We start from the raw sequence: 15,313 nt of genomic DNA on the forward strand, positions 1-15,313 counted from the left end.
GAGAAAAGTGTTTGTGTCTCTTTGGTAAAGCCAAATGGCTAAATAGATCTTGATTTAATGGATAGAGTTAATTTGGCTACTCCATAACAAAAATCTACTTGTACTAGAAGTTGATTTAGCTTAAGGAAACATATTAAATCTCCATGAATCAACATCCATTCATAAGGCACTGGTGGGAGGTAGGGGGTGGGGGTTGGGGGAGGGGAGGGATGCAAGAGTATTAATAATAATTTTAAAATAAAGTAACTTTTACATTCAACAATACTATCCATTGTAAACTGATGTCAGTGAGAAAGATATCAGAAAATAGTTGGCTGACACAAATATAGTTGAAACATGTCTGTCATTAACAAATGAGGCTAGTATCTGGATAGTGCTGTCAAGACAGTGGAATATGCACTTTGATTGGAAAGAAGCTAAGAGGTAAGACTGAAAGACCCTTCTGTTTGGATATATAATTAACTCGATTTGTCAGTAATACTTCAAATTGTATGCATAAAGATTTGAGGTAGACATTAAGTAATCATGTTTAGGAATTCTTTGAAATTGTGTATGTGTGCAAGAACAGTTGGTAGTAAAGAAAATTTCTGTACACAAATATTATTTACATAAAAATATATGAATTCTTTCTTTACTATTTATTTATTTTTGAGAGAGAGACAGGGTGAGAGTGGGAGAGGGGCAGAGAAAGGGAGACACAGAATTTGAAGCAGTTTCCAGGATCTGAGCTGCACCCCTCTTGTGGGCCTTTCACTCACCACTATGAGATCATGACCTGAGCTGAAGTCAGACACTTAACCGACTAAGCCATCCAGGTTCCCCAATGAATTCTTAAACAAAAGAAAGATAATCTTTGGTGTTCACTCACCAATGTAGTCTGTTGCAATGAGTCCTTCAAAACATTAGCATTTTATTTTTATATAGGCAACTCTTACTGTATTTTCATAGATCTTTGAGCTTAACAAACATCTGTAGAGTACATCATTTGTGTGTGTGTATAATAAACTGTATTATATTTAAAATGAATATGTATACATTACTAAAATATGCTATTACCCATAAGGAAAGAATTGTTTAAGATATTTAAAGCTTATTTATTTATTTATTTTGAGATGGGGGAGGACAGAAAACAAGGGAGAGAAAGAGAATTTTAAGCAGGCTCCGCACTGTCAACTCAGAGCCTGATGCAGGGCTTGAACCCCACAAACCATGAGATCATGACCTGAGATCTCAGACGCTTAACCGACTGAGCCACCCAGGTGCCCCAGGAGATAATTTTTTAACTTCTAAATTAATTTTCTGCTTTTTTTAATGTCTAGAGCTAGTGAATTTATTGAAATTCTATCCTAGATATGTTTTATCCTACTCACTTACAACTGCATATTTCTGTGATGTAAAGTCTATTAGTCTTATTTTTCTGTCTTACTACCTTGGCAACATCAATAATTAGACACGAAATGAATGAGCTGCAGTGACACGCAACAACATGGATAAACCTTAACAATATTAAGTGAAAATAATTAAATCTCAAAACATTATATACAGCATAATAACATTTTATAAAGTTAAAAGCAACCAAAATATGTACATATTAGATACATAATATATATGCATACGTGAATATACACAAACATAAATTTAAGCATACCTATAGACATGATAAACTATATGAAAAGGAACTCAGATAAATAATAAACATGAGAATCAGGATAATGGTTATCTTAGGTGGGAGAGACAAGATAAGATGGGGTAAACTATATGGATAGATGTAGGTTATTATAAAATTCCTAGCTCTTCCTTTATGGACTTAGTTGGTTGGTGTTTATTAACTTATTAAAAAAATAGCTAACTATATGAATTAAAGTAGGCCAAGTATGGACCAATAATGAGTATGCCTCATGCACCAAGGATTATGATTAATCCAGTTCTGTGCACCTCAGGCGTAGGGATGGGGGGAAGCCATAATCACTGTATTAGTTATCTATTGCTACAAAAAAAAAATCTCAAAATCTAGAGACTTCAAGCAATAAGCATGTATTATCTTTCAGGGATCTCTCATGCTCAAGAATTCAAGAACAGCTTAGAGAAGTGGTCTGGTTTCAATTCTTTCATGATGTTGAGGTCAAGATGTCAGCAGGGGTTGCAGTCATCTGAAGGCTTGACTGGCACTGGAGGATCCACTTCCAAGTTGGCTCACTTACATGGCTCATAAGTCAGTGTTGCCTGTTGGTCTTACTTCCTTGCCACATGAAGTAAGTGACCTTGCCACAAGTAAGCAAGGTCTTACTTCCTTGCCTTTCTGTAGGGCTGCTTGAGTGTCTTCATGATATAGGGGTTGGCTTCTCCAGAAGCCAAGATCAAAAAGACTAAGAAGAAGCAGTAATGACTTTTCTGACCTAGCATGGTGAGTCACTCTCACCACATTGTATTGGTCACACAGACCACCCTGCTACAATGTGTAGGGAGGACTATACAAAGGAGTGAATACCAGGAGACAGGGGTCATGGGGGGGGGGGGGTCATCTTGGAAGCTGGTTACCACACAAACCAAGCTGACTTACCTTGAACATCTAGCTTTTTTATCTTCTGCAACTCTTAAATTCCAAACATTTCTCCCTATTCTGTTCTTGGTGGCATTGGAGAATTTGTTCTCTCCAGAGTTGGAACAATAAGAAAGAACTTTCTGCTTTGATATAATAATACCAACTAGCATTCTAATTTCAGTCTTTCCATTTAATGTTTTAATAAACAATATACTAGCTTTCTTCTGCATGTGCTTTCAATTGTATTGAGCTGTATTATTTTTCTTCTTTTCCAATTCTAGAATTTCTCATTTTTAACCTTCTAGGTTACATCCTTCTAAATATCCTTGGAATTTTTAATCATTTTGTTATTATCATGGATGTCCCCCAAAACTATAGATTTGTTAATTTGCCTAATTAAAAGTTTTCTTATTGCTTGTTTCACAATATTTATCCATGGGGTTTTTCCTGCATTCAACAAGTATTTATAGAGAACCCAGCATGTGCCAAAACTGTAGAGTCTCACTGTCAAGCAGAATTGAGAGGTATGGGAGTCAAAGTATGTAGGGAATGGAGGAAGAGTGTTATAAGGGAAGGTAAAGACAAAATATAAAGTACAAAATCAAATTAAATAGTTGGAAGGATTCTCAATTGTTCAACAATACTGTTCCATTTGAAAGAACTGTAATTCAACTATACCAATTCAATAGTTGACTGTCACACTTAAAGGTCAACTAAGAATCATGTAACAAAACTCCAAGTTCAGGCTTGGTGCAATTTTAATACCTCTGGGACTTTGCACTCTACATGGGTGAGATACGTTAAAATGGGGGTTCACTGATTTGAGGAAACATAAAACTGTGTGTATTTATGTTTAATAATAAGACAAACCTGTCTAGTACTTTATAAGTAACTGAAATTAGCCACACAAACAATCCCTTTCCCACTGTTCTTCACTGCTTTTCAAAACGCGTTCAGGTGAATAAACCACAGAGGGATCAATTGAACAATGTGCAACATATTTGTTGTCCCCCTGTGTCCTATAATACTTCCCAGCCCATGTCTATGAAGAAAGGGATTTTCATTAGAGGGTTTCTTTTTTTCCTTATTGAAATTCATTCCATTAACAATAGAAAAGGAAGAAAATTATTTAGAACAAGAAGTCATCAGCACAACAAAAAAGCACATGGAACAACTAAGAAAATTCTGCAGCCTCAAAAGAGGAACTCATGAAGGAATAAGCATGTTCCAACCATATGTTTTTATGTAATAGTTTATAAATGTATCCAACCACATGAAAACTAAAAATAGCGATTTGGGCGGGAAAGATGACCCCTTTTCTTAATAGTGAAGATTTTAGCATGTTTATTTTTCATATAAATGGAGAGATGACAGATGATATTATAAGATGTCATAAAATATTTTTCCTTGAATTTTTGTTTAGCTAAAACTTGTAACTTAAGTCAATTGAAGTCAGATTCAAATTTTGCAACCTTTTGATACCAGATCAAGTAGCACTTACTAAAACAGAATAGAAATAATATATCTTACATTTTCTAAAGTTGCTCACAGTGTTCTAGATTACATACCATAATCTCCAAAGAAGTGAATGACTAGTGACACAATGAAAAAGGACTGGCCCACATTCACTTATTTTTAGAATTCACTTATCAGTTGAGCTTCAGAGCTGGTAGGTTGAACCAGAACAGTCTTAGAATCCAAGGTTGCCAAGTTTTAGAGATAGTGAGAATTAGCTAGAAAGGTTTCCAGGAAACACTAAACTCAATTAAGTTGCTATGGCTAAATACTTAAAGTTTGAAGTTTAAAGTTTGAATATTTAAACTTAAGTTGCAGATTTCCAGACCTGTTCTGATCTCAGTCAGACAATGGCAATCAAAAAAAAGGCTTCTTTGGGGGCACCTGAGTAGCTCAGTCAGTTAAGCGTCCAACTTCAGCTCAGGTCATGATCTCACCCTTTGTTGTTGTTGTTGTTGTTGTTGTTGTTGTTGTTTTACTTTTTTTTACTTTTTTTAATGTTTATTTATTTATGAGACAGAGAGAGACAGAGCATAAACGGGGGAGGGTCAGAGAGAGAGGGAGACACAGAATCCGAAACAGGCTCCAGGCTCTGAGCTGTCAGCACAGAGCCCTACCCAGGGCTCGAACTCACAAACCGTGAGATCATGACCTGAGCCGAAGTTGGACGCTTAACTGAGTGAGCCACCCAGGCGCCCCTTTGATCTCACCCTTTGTGAGTTTGAGCCCCATATTGGGCTCTGTGCTGACAGCTCAGAGCCTGGAACCTGCTTGGATTCTGTGTCTCCCTCTCTCTCTGCCCCACCCCCACCCCAGTCGCACTATGTGTGTCTCTGTCTCTTTCAAAAATAAATAAACATTAAAAAAATTAAAAAAAGAAAAGAAAAATGCGCCTTTTATGGTACTCCAGCTACTGCCACTCTCCTAGATGAAAACTACAAAATAATTGGTGTGCCCTGTTGCTCACAAATGAAATCCTTACGCTACTGCCTCCAGTCCCTCTACACCAAAAATTCCCTTTTTCCACTCTGAGCTATTTGTTCATTCCTGAATTGCCAATATCAGTTAAGTGTTGATCATATCCTAGAACATCAACGTAATTAACAATAAGGTGTGAAAGAGGTTTACAGGTTCACGAGGCAGATTTGCATTTTAAAAGAGGGGCTTGTTAAACACAAATGAACTTCTAATAGATGGAATGTGTGAGAGAGATTTTTCTCTCCAAGGGGTGGGGGAAGATATCTAAAGCTCTTTTTCAGCCCAGGGATATCAAATAGTTTTGGCATTCTGTTGCTCTCTGAAGTCTCTTGCCATTCACTCCTCTTTGGGTCCTCCCGTCTTTGCAACCAGAGTATATTTAAAATTGAGGACCATTGGTTACAGGGTTAACTGACAGAACCTTGTACAAATCGAAAGATCTTTTGAGGCCTTAAATTAGATACAAGAGCCCTAATCTCAGAGAAGTCAATCTAAACAGACAAAAGTGCCATATATTACAGGATTAGCTCTCCTTTTAGCGTAATTATTATTACGCTAAATTATTACGTCTAATTATTGGGATGAAGGATAATTTATAAGAACTCTTCTTACAGTTACTAAAAGTTCTAAAGAAATGCCTTTTTTTAATATTTTTGAGGGGGGGAGGGGCAAGAGTGGGGGAGGGGCAGAGAGACAGGGAGGCACAGAATCGAAGCACAGCTGACAGTTCCATCAGTACTGAGCCTAAAGTGGGGCTCCAGCTCACGAACTGGAGATCATGACCTGAGCCAAAGTCAGATGTTTAACCGACTAAGCCACCCAGGTGTCCCTAAAGAAATGTCTTTGAAACAATGGCAAGGTGGGGGGAAATCAGAGAGTCATGTTTTTATTATTTATTTATTTATTTTGAGGGAGGTTTGGTGGGGGCATAGAGAGAGGTGGAGAGAATCCCAAGCAGACTCCATGCTGTCAGCGCAGAGCCCAAGCTGGGGCTCCCTATGCAGGAACCGTGAAATCATGACCTGTGCTGAAATCAAGAGTTGACACAACCAACTGAGCCACCTAGGTGCCCCGGTCAGAGATTTCTTTTTTTTTTTTTTTTTTAAATAAAAGCATTTGAGGGTTGTGTGTGTGGCTCAAAGAGTTAAGCCTCGGGCTCTTGGTTTCCGCTCAGATCTCAACGGTTCATGAGATCAAGCCTGGCAGACTCTGGGCTGACTGATTGGGATTCTCTACCCCTTCCCTGCTAGGCTGGCTGTGTCTCTCTCAAAATAGATAAACATTTTAAAATAAATAAAATAAATTAAAATAAAATAAAATAAAATATTCATAAAATAAAATTTGATTACATTCATATAGATGAAAAACTAAAAACACTTCTCACATAATTTTTGATGTCAGGTGGTTTAAAAGAATTAAGTCTGAACACCCAGATGTTTTTTCTGGGCCAGAAAATTTAGAATTTCAGAGAAGAGGGGAGCCTCAGTGGCTCAGTCCGTTGAGCATCCAGCTACTGATTTCGGCTCAAGTCATGATCCCAGGGTAATGAGACCTCGTCATGCTGAGCCCAGATTCTCTCACTCTCTCTCTCTCTCTCTCTTCCCCTCTCCCCTGCTCATAATCTCTCTTTCTCAATCTCTAAAATAAAAAAAAATTAAAAATTAAAAAAAAAAGAATTTCAGAGAAAAAAGAGCAGAACAGGAAGAAAGAGGAGTGTATCTATAGGATCCAGGAATGTCTGAAAAATGTGACCAGTAAAAAGAAAATCTCCTGTTCCATGAACTAACCTTTCTACTCCAGCCCCTCTTATTGCCATGTTCCCCTTTTCTTTTGAGGAAAGATTATCCATATTATAAACTCATGAAACCACTAACAAAACTTTTGACCAGAGTTATGTACTTTAAAGTTCAGCCTTTCATTCTCTGGCTTTAGTGCGTAAGGTCCTTAGTCTTTCCTCCTTTGATCTTTGTGGGCCATCGATGTCCATGCACAGGTGTCACCCAAAATGTGATGAAACTGTGTCAGAGAAGAGCCCCCACACATGTGGCTCAATCTTAGCTACTGTTGGAGCAGTTTTTCTTCAGCATACAAATGTCCTAGAAGTTGCAAAGGGATAAGCTGTCTTTATTATAAAAATAAATAATAACTATGTTGAAATTATGTTACCTTTTTACAATATACATTGCTCTTTCACTTATGGCTTCTAAAATGTCCTTAAAGGCAGTTTAAGAGGGGTTAATAATAATGATGTTCTCAGAGATTATTTGAATTTTCCAATTGAAGCAAATAGTTGAATTAGGATTCAAATGCAAGATGCAAAGTATTTCATTTCAGATCTTGTGCTTTTTTCATTATAACAAATTTTAAGGGGAAATGAGCCTTCTTGTTTGAAATAGGGCTAACAAAAAAACCAATACTGCCTAAAATTAGGAATCCTAAATAATTCATAGAAATATGATATTCCAAAATTACTCTCATCTTAAAATAAACTTTGAGATGGCAAAATCTCTACGGTTGAATCATTGGGATTAAAGTAATAAGCTTTTAGTTTATTCCTCTCTTTACAGAAGTTGACCAATAGTGATTATTTTAATTTGCTCTAAAGAGAATGATTATCACTGCAAATGGTGTTATAAATAACTTTTTTAAAGCTCATATGTAGGATAGCCCTATAATTTATCATCCAAACTGGGCCACTTTTGAGAGTATAAGTGACCACTGTTAATAATTGTGCTTGGACAGTTGGAATTAGATGGGAAGATATGGTTACCCAATATACAAGACATAATCCTGAGTCTAAAAGTGATGCATTTTGAATGAAAAAAGACCAGCCGAATGAACAGCCAGGTATCCCACATGTAACTTGCCTTGATTTCCAGCTACCATGAAGTTGGTTCAGTCTCCCACTCTGCCCAAGAGGTGATGGAATGTTACATCCATTTAAGACCTAGTCAGAAGGAAGAAGGTCACCTGTTGAAATTCAAAGCCTAACGTTTTTAATATCACTTGGTAGTTGGGGGCTCCTATCTAAGCTTTGCCTATGCACAACCCAGACTCAGACCAAAAGACATGTTCTATGCAGTATTACTCTGTAAACTTCAGTCACTTTTATAGGGATCTAAGTGACAAACATTAAGCCAACATTTGAAATGTTAAAAGGGAAAAGTCTGTTCAGCAGTTAAATTATTTTTACAGCCGATCAAAATAATATCGTGTAACGGAAGGGTCTTAAGTTAGTAATTAATAAAAAAAAACCATAGGGCTAAAAAATAGATTTTTATACACCAAAGCTAAATATGATAGCATAGGATTGTGTTTAATCTTAGAACATCCTCATATCAAGCACAAAAATAAATTTTATTTTGAAAAAAGATACTATTTATGAAAATATATTGCTATGCATCATCAATGTTCAGTCTTGCATTTTTGCCTATAAAATGCTGTATTGAGGGGGTGCCTGGGTGGCTCAGTCGGTTAACTGTCTGACTTCGGCTCAGGTCTCATGGTTCGTGAGTTTGAGCCCTGCATTGGGCTCTGTGATAACAGCTCAGAGCCTGGAGCCTGCTTCACATTCTGTCTCCCTCTCTCTCTGCCCTTCCCCCGCTCATGCTCTGTCTCTCTGTCTCTCAAAAATGAATAAACGTTAAAATTTTTTTAAATGCTGTATTGCATGGTGACCCTCTAAGAGCGGTATAGCCAACAGAGTAACACTACCAGAAAATGATAAATCTAGACAGAGAGTTTGACAGTCGTTGCTAACTGTTGCTGAATTAGTTGGAAGTTCTTCAGATGAGATTAATTTTCTCCACCTAGTTTAAGAAGTATTTTCCCAGTGGGGTACCTAGGTGGCTCAGTCGATTAAGCATCCAACTTTGGCTAGGTCATGATCTCATGGTTCATGAGATGACACCTCAGAGCCTGGAGCCTGCTTGGGATTCTGTGTCTCCCTCTGTCTGCCCCTCTCCTTCTCATGCTCTCTCTTTTTCTCTCTCAAAAGAATAAAAATAAACATTAAATTTTTTTTTAAATATTCAAAACAAAAAAGTGTTTTCCCTGTCAGTATAAAGTTCAAATCAATTTCATTCAGTTCCTAACAAAAAAAAAAAAGTCAGATTTGTTTTTTTTTTTTCAACTTAACTTTTTATTTGAGGGAGAAAGTTTCCCTTCTGGACAGGTTGCAGCCTGGAAGTGGGAAAAATGTGGTGGGGAGGGGAACTAATGAAACTTTGTTGTGGAATCCTTCACAAAGGAATACAAGATGTGTTCCATAATGCAGCCCTTTGTTTGTGGAGCCTCTGACAGAATCCTGCAGTTTGAGTTCAAGCTGAAAGTGGCCACCAAAGTCATCACTAACTCCAGGCAGCTCTGAGTCCTTTTCCCCACCTCCTGCTATGATTACTCTGGCTTCTGATTAAATCACACCTTATATTAAAGGTCACTAACCTAAAATGACCCAAAGCTACTTCTTTCTCTCAACAGTTCCCCATTACCTGTAATATTTGGAAGCCTTGAAAATAGCTTCTGTCCCAGCTTCTGTAGTTTTTCTCCAAAAGCAAATGCTATATATAATAGTTTCCTCAAGCATGGGTTAAACCTCAGGTGAAAGATTTTGGAAACTAATTAGCATGCTAAGAACTTGAGCATTTGGATGAGTCAGTCCTGCTACCTAAGGGACAGAGAAAGTGTCTCCTTAAAAGTGATATTTAACAATGCTGGTTCCTCACTTAGTTTTAATACAGCCGGAACTGCATTGCATTGTCTTCTTTGTATTTAATAGAAATCTTGTTTATATGATCTCTTCTTTAAAATATTCATCCCTTTGGGGCTTATTCTAATATCTTATTTCTTACTTAAAAATATTTCTACTAATTTTGGAAAACTTTAGAAAGATTCTTTCATTATAGGTTGTAACTGAACTGGGTTGTAACAAATTCTTCTCATAGAACTTCTTATTTTAGACTCATTTTTTTTTCTTTTTTGACCTTGTTTAATTCTCTTTTCATGTCTTAGTACAATTTTCCCCTTTCCTGCTTTCAGAATGAGAATTTCATTACATATATTGAATGTCTAGTATACATAGTCAAGATAGGAAGCAAATGAGTATTTATTAAATGCCAAGAATGTAACCAGTGTTTGCCATCTCGTTAGGAAGAATAGTTTGGATAATTCAAATTATGAAAGTTTTTTCTTGATTAGAAATTGTACAGTAGCAGAAATCCTGACTTGAGTGGCTTAAACAATAAGGGTTTGTGTTTTTCACAGAACAGGAAGTCCAGAGGTAGGGAATTGCTGGTGTGTGATAAAGCCAGGGCCAACATCTCTGGGGTTCTCTTTGCCTTTTGTTTGTGTCTGTTGCTTTAGGATCACAAAATAGCTGCTACAGCTCCAAGCATCATGTCTATGTTGAAAGAGGGAAGAAGGGAGCATCAGGTGTTGTCTGGAAGTGTTGGATCAGTATATCATACACCTGAAACTAACATTACACTATATGTTTACTAACTAGAATTTAAATAAAAACTTAGAAAAGGAGAAAAAAAAAAAGAGGGAGGAAGGGAGATGCCGAAGGATCACCTTTTACCTCTCCCTTTATCAGAAGAGAAAAAGCTTTCTCAGCAGATTTGCCATATGGAACTTACTGACTAGAACTGGGTCCCAAAGCCGCCGTTGGTTGCTAGGGAGGCAAGGAAATCAGGAAACAGATTTGTCATAATTGGCTTGGAAATATCACAAGTCATCATCCAGGACTGAGCACATTACCATTCTGAACAAAATAGGGGTCTGTAGCTAGGAGGAATTGGGGGAATGGGTATTGGGGGGGCATTCGTGTCAACTCTTATTTGTGTTCACCGGAACCAAAGGGAAGTTAATGTGTACCACAAAAACTAGAAAATGATGTATGTGGAGGTAGAACATAAGCTGGACTACGAGTAACTAAAACAATGAGATCAATAAAAGAATAACGATAGGACCCTCTGACAAGAGAAGAACAAAAGCTGAGAGCAGGAACACATATGCTGTATATGAGAAGTAGTCACTGCATTGTGAATTCCTTAATTATTTGAAGGCAGGAAGTAAGCCTTATTTCTTTTTATTTTCCTAGTGCCTCACACACAGTAGATGATTATTGAATCACAGTAAATGAACACATAATATTTCAACCCAGAAGTCCAGACATGACTTCACAAATTATGGAGATAATAGAAGAGAAAATGTAAAATTTAGGACTCCCTTGACAATGCCAGGATAAAGGGAAAAACTAACATAGTCTGGCTCTACCCCAGAATACTTGTTGGGATGGATTGGGACCTGGGATGCCTAAGCAAGGTAGAGCAAGAAGTGGAGGCTGAAATACCAAGGTAATAATTTGAACTTGACCTGTGAAAGCCCAGTTGTGTTTCCAGAATCCAGTTTTGGTGATACACAAACAGTAGTGTCCAACAGGCCCTCCAAGCCCTGGAAGCACCACTCCTGCAGCACTCCTTTGCTCCTTTTGCTCCAAGTTCTGTTCTCTGTGACCAGGGATTTCCAGTGTGCTAGGAGCTTCTGAAAAATGAAAAGTCGCTCATTGGAGATTTCCTCGATTACTATTCTACAACAATTGAAATTTTTATATTTATTCAGGGTCTGTTGTATGCCAGTCACCCTGCTACAGCTTTTAGGAGGTTATTGAAATAACTCTGACTACAAGTTGCTTACATTCTAATTAATAATTTAAATGTTTTGATTGATTTAAGATAAAAGAAAAAAATTAATACTCTTCAAAAAAAAAAAAAAAAGAAATCAAATCAGTCAGAAGGATAGTTTGACTGACTTTTGTTGTTATGGTACTAATTTAACCAGACAATTCTTGACTCAGCCAAGAGTCAAACCAACTTGTTTCTGCAAATACTGTATAAGCAACTTCCACCAAAGGGAAATTGCCTTTCTCACTATAAGGCCTGCTTATTTTTTTTATTTAACAAAGGATAAAGTCTCTTGTCCTATTTTATTTCCCAAAACCTAGAATTTAAATTTGGTTTACAGGTCTACTACATGGCTTAATAGTAGACTGAAATAATAGATAAAAGTAATCTCATCTTTAAATTGCACCACCATGAATCCCATATAATTTCAAAGATTTAACATTACTTTTTATATGTATGACCTCGATTTTACCTGAGAAGTACACCAATGGATTGGGGGATAGGCACAGTGTTTTAAAAAGGCAACTTTAGGGATGCCTGGGTGGCTCAGTCGGTTAGGCTTGCAGCTCTTGGTTTTGACTCAGGTCATGATCTCATGGTTTGTGAGTTCAAGTCCCTCATCAGTCTCCATGCTGAGAGCACAGAGCCTACTTGGGATTCTCTCTCCTTCTCTCTCTGCCCCTCCCCTGCTCACTCTCACTGTCTCTCTCTCAAAATAAATAAACTTAAAAAATTTTTTAAAAATAAATAAAATACGCAACTTTAGTAAGTTGGCATTTTTAGCACTCTTATGGTCTATAGCCATTTAATGAAATTTACTTGTTACTTTAGACTTCAGCCTCCCTGGTTAGATTAGAATACTTTGGATTTATTTGATCTGACGAGTGCTTCTTATTTGACAAAAGAACATCTATTTTGTTTTAATTGATTGAGGGATATATTTTCAGTGGCAGATCTTTAACAACTCCTCCAAAGACTTGTAACATTGCTAATATTGCACTTGGATAAGTTATTAATTTATCTGGGCATTGGTTTTATCACCTGCCAAATGAGTTAACTGGACTTACATGGTCTCTAGCTACTTTCAGCTCTAAAATTGTATGATCTCATTTTTCAGTTCAATTCAAGAAATATTAGTAGAATACTTACATAATGCAAATCAATATGGTGAAATCTGGATGGATACAGAGATGAATAATATGATCTTTTTATATAAGTAGCTTGTAATTTGATGCATTCGAGGTTGAGATGTCTATTTCCCAACACATCCTCACTCCTTGTATTTGGGATGTTATTTATGAATGAGGGTATATAATTTATTCCCAAAGGGGTGCAAATTCATTCATCACTGTTTCTGATATCTGGATTTGAAGAACCCAAAAGAGGGTCTGAATTATCAGTTTAATAAAATTGTGCATTTGCATCCTACCGTCACTGCAGAGAACTTAGAGCATTTCAGAACTATTATCTCATCAACCCTAAAGAAGCCCAATGCATGTAGAAAAAGATAAATGTAATTATTCCCATTTTCCTGATTAGAAACTGGACCCTAGATTTCCTGGAGTTCTATGATGAGCCAGTGAGTGAGAACACGTGGAAATCTAGGAGCTGTCATCCAGAATTGCACAGCCAACTTTCCTTGGGTGTGACAGTTTCTTTTAGCAAGTTCTGTAGGGCCCAACAGACTTCTTCCACACTGGATCCTTCCTTATTCCATGTTCAAACAGCACTTTAGCCATTGATGATTTCAGTTGTATCAATGGGGGTGGGGGTGGGGGCTGGGTGGGAAGGGTATAGGGGAAGAATGGCATGTGTACAGCAACAGATGTGATAAGTACTGTGAGATAATGTTTCAGTGTTGGGCATGCATTAAAATTAGAAGAGAAGCTGGGGACTTCTTCATCGATCTAATCCATACGCATTTGAGTGTAGAGAACCAGCAGCTGTAAAGAAAGCTGCACTTATGCTAGGTGAGAACATCATTCTAAACAAGCCACCCTGAAAACTCTGCCTCCATTATTAGTATCACTAGGATTTTCCTAGCCTGCTTTCCAGAGGAGTCAGGAACATAAGAAATGTCTTTTTTTTTTTTTTTTCTTTTACAAATCTTGCAAGCAGCTCCTTGGAAACAGGTGATTATATTTCCCTCTTTACCTAAATTTTCCTAGGTAGTAAAAAAGTCATATCCGTGTTTCGCCTCATGGTTTCCTTAGTCAAAAAATTTGCATCTAAGGGCCTAGGAAAATGTTTGGCCTTCACAATTGAATGTTTAAACAGGTGCATGCTGCACTGGGCTGGCTGAGGAAAGGTAGTCTCCTCCTTCTGGAAACCCTGACGTTAAGAGAATGATTCTTGTGCCGGCTTTCACAAGTGTTTGTGAAGGAAAGTTCAGGTAATTCTTAAATCTCATTACCTGGTTACTAACCAACTGGCCTCCCTCCCATTCTGTGTTCTCATGAAGAAATTGATTTAATAGATTCAAGATATTATTAAATACATTCTGCATTAATATTATATGTCCTCTTTGAATCCAAGTGGCAATACAATAGAATTTCATTTTATAAATAACACCTTTCAAGCTAACACCACAGGGCACAGTACAAAAGAATCAAAATAGAACACAAATGCTGTAATCAAATGCAGACCCCAGGAAGGCTGATTAAAAAGGCATGTTGCTAGTAAGAGCAGCCGACAGGGTAAGTATAGTGGGTCAGAGCAGAAAAGCCTGCTGAACAGAAGGGCAAACTAAAATAAAAGGGACTCGCCCGCCTGATTCACGTGGACGTACGGCTCTCCTTTGTCATCATCTCCCTTTGGACTCAGAAATTGCAAGGGAGAGATGTGTGTGTGTGTGTGTGTGGGTGTGTGTGTGGGTGTGTGTGTGGGTGTTTGCTGGGGAGGTGGGGATCAAATGTGTATAGGGTCATGAGGTTTAACCTCAATCCTCACACACAACACAAACGAAAGAACATCCTAGATACGCCTGCCTGCCTCCAACGACTGCGAGACGGCCCAACAAGGCTTGCTTGGCTCGATGATACCACTGGTTTTCAGAAAACACAACTGTGAAGAAGCAAGTAGGTCCTTCCCATAACAGTGAGGGCATTACAACTTGTGGCGAGGCCTGGGTAGAAACGGGTAAATGAGTGAGACGTGTGCTTTGTGGTCTTTGTCGATACGAGGCGATAGTCTGTGCTCCATAGTCCCTCTCCCCACAGAACTGCTTACTGTGCCTTCAGCCTCTCACCACAACAACCTTTCCTAATGTCAGAGGTTTGTGTTTTAAAACCCTACCTCTAATTAGAGAATAAAAAGTACAGCCCCCCCCCCTTTTTAATGTTTATTTAGTTTTGAGAGACAGAGAGAGAGAGAGAGACAGAGAGAGAGAGAGAGATGGAATCGGCGGGGGAGGTGCAGAGAGAAAGGGAGACACAGATCCGAAGCAGGCTCCAGGCTCTGAGCTGCCAGCACAGAGCCTGACATGGGGCTTAAGCACATGAACCAAGAGATCGTGACCTGAGAAGTCAGATGCTCAACCAACTGAGCCACCCAGGCCTGCCAGATTCAAGCCTCCTTTTAAAGGAATTGAGGGATT

At 37.9% G+C, this 15,313-nt stretch overlaps 1 protein-coding gene across 43 annotated transcripts in view; it reads left to right on the top strand.

Moving 5' to 3' along the window:
- ZBTB20 (zinc finger and BTB domain containing 20) overlaps positions 1-15,313 on the top strand; it is a 777,866-nt gene that overhangs the window by 461,846 nt on the left and 300,707 nt on the right. For 3 of the 43 annotated variants that reach the window (XM_058732428.1, XM_058732417.1, XM_058732454.1), the window contains one exon: positions 13,996-14,110. The exons of the other annotated variants lie outside the window; for them this stretch is intronic. The gene's annotated coding sequence lies outside the window, so the exon portion shown is untranslated. The remainder of the gene's footprint in view (positions 1-13,995; positions 14,111-15,313) is intronic. 43 annotated transcript variants of the gene reach the window in all.

Source organism: Neofelis nebulosa, chromosome 5, assembly GCF_028018385.1.
Source record: "Neofelis nebulosa isolate mNeoNeb1 chromosome 5, mNeoNeb1.pri, whole genome shotgun sequence".
In the NCBI taxonomy this organism is placed as follows: Eukaryota; Metazoa; Chordata; class Mammalia; order Carnivora; family Felidae; genus Neofelis; species Neofelis nebulosa.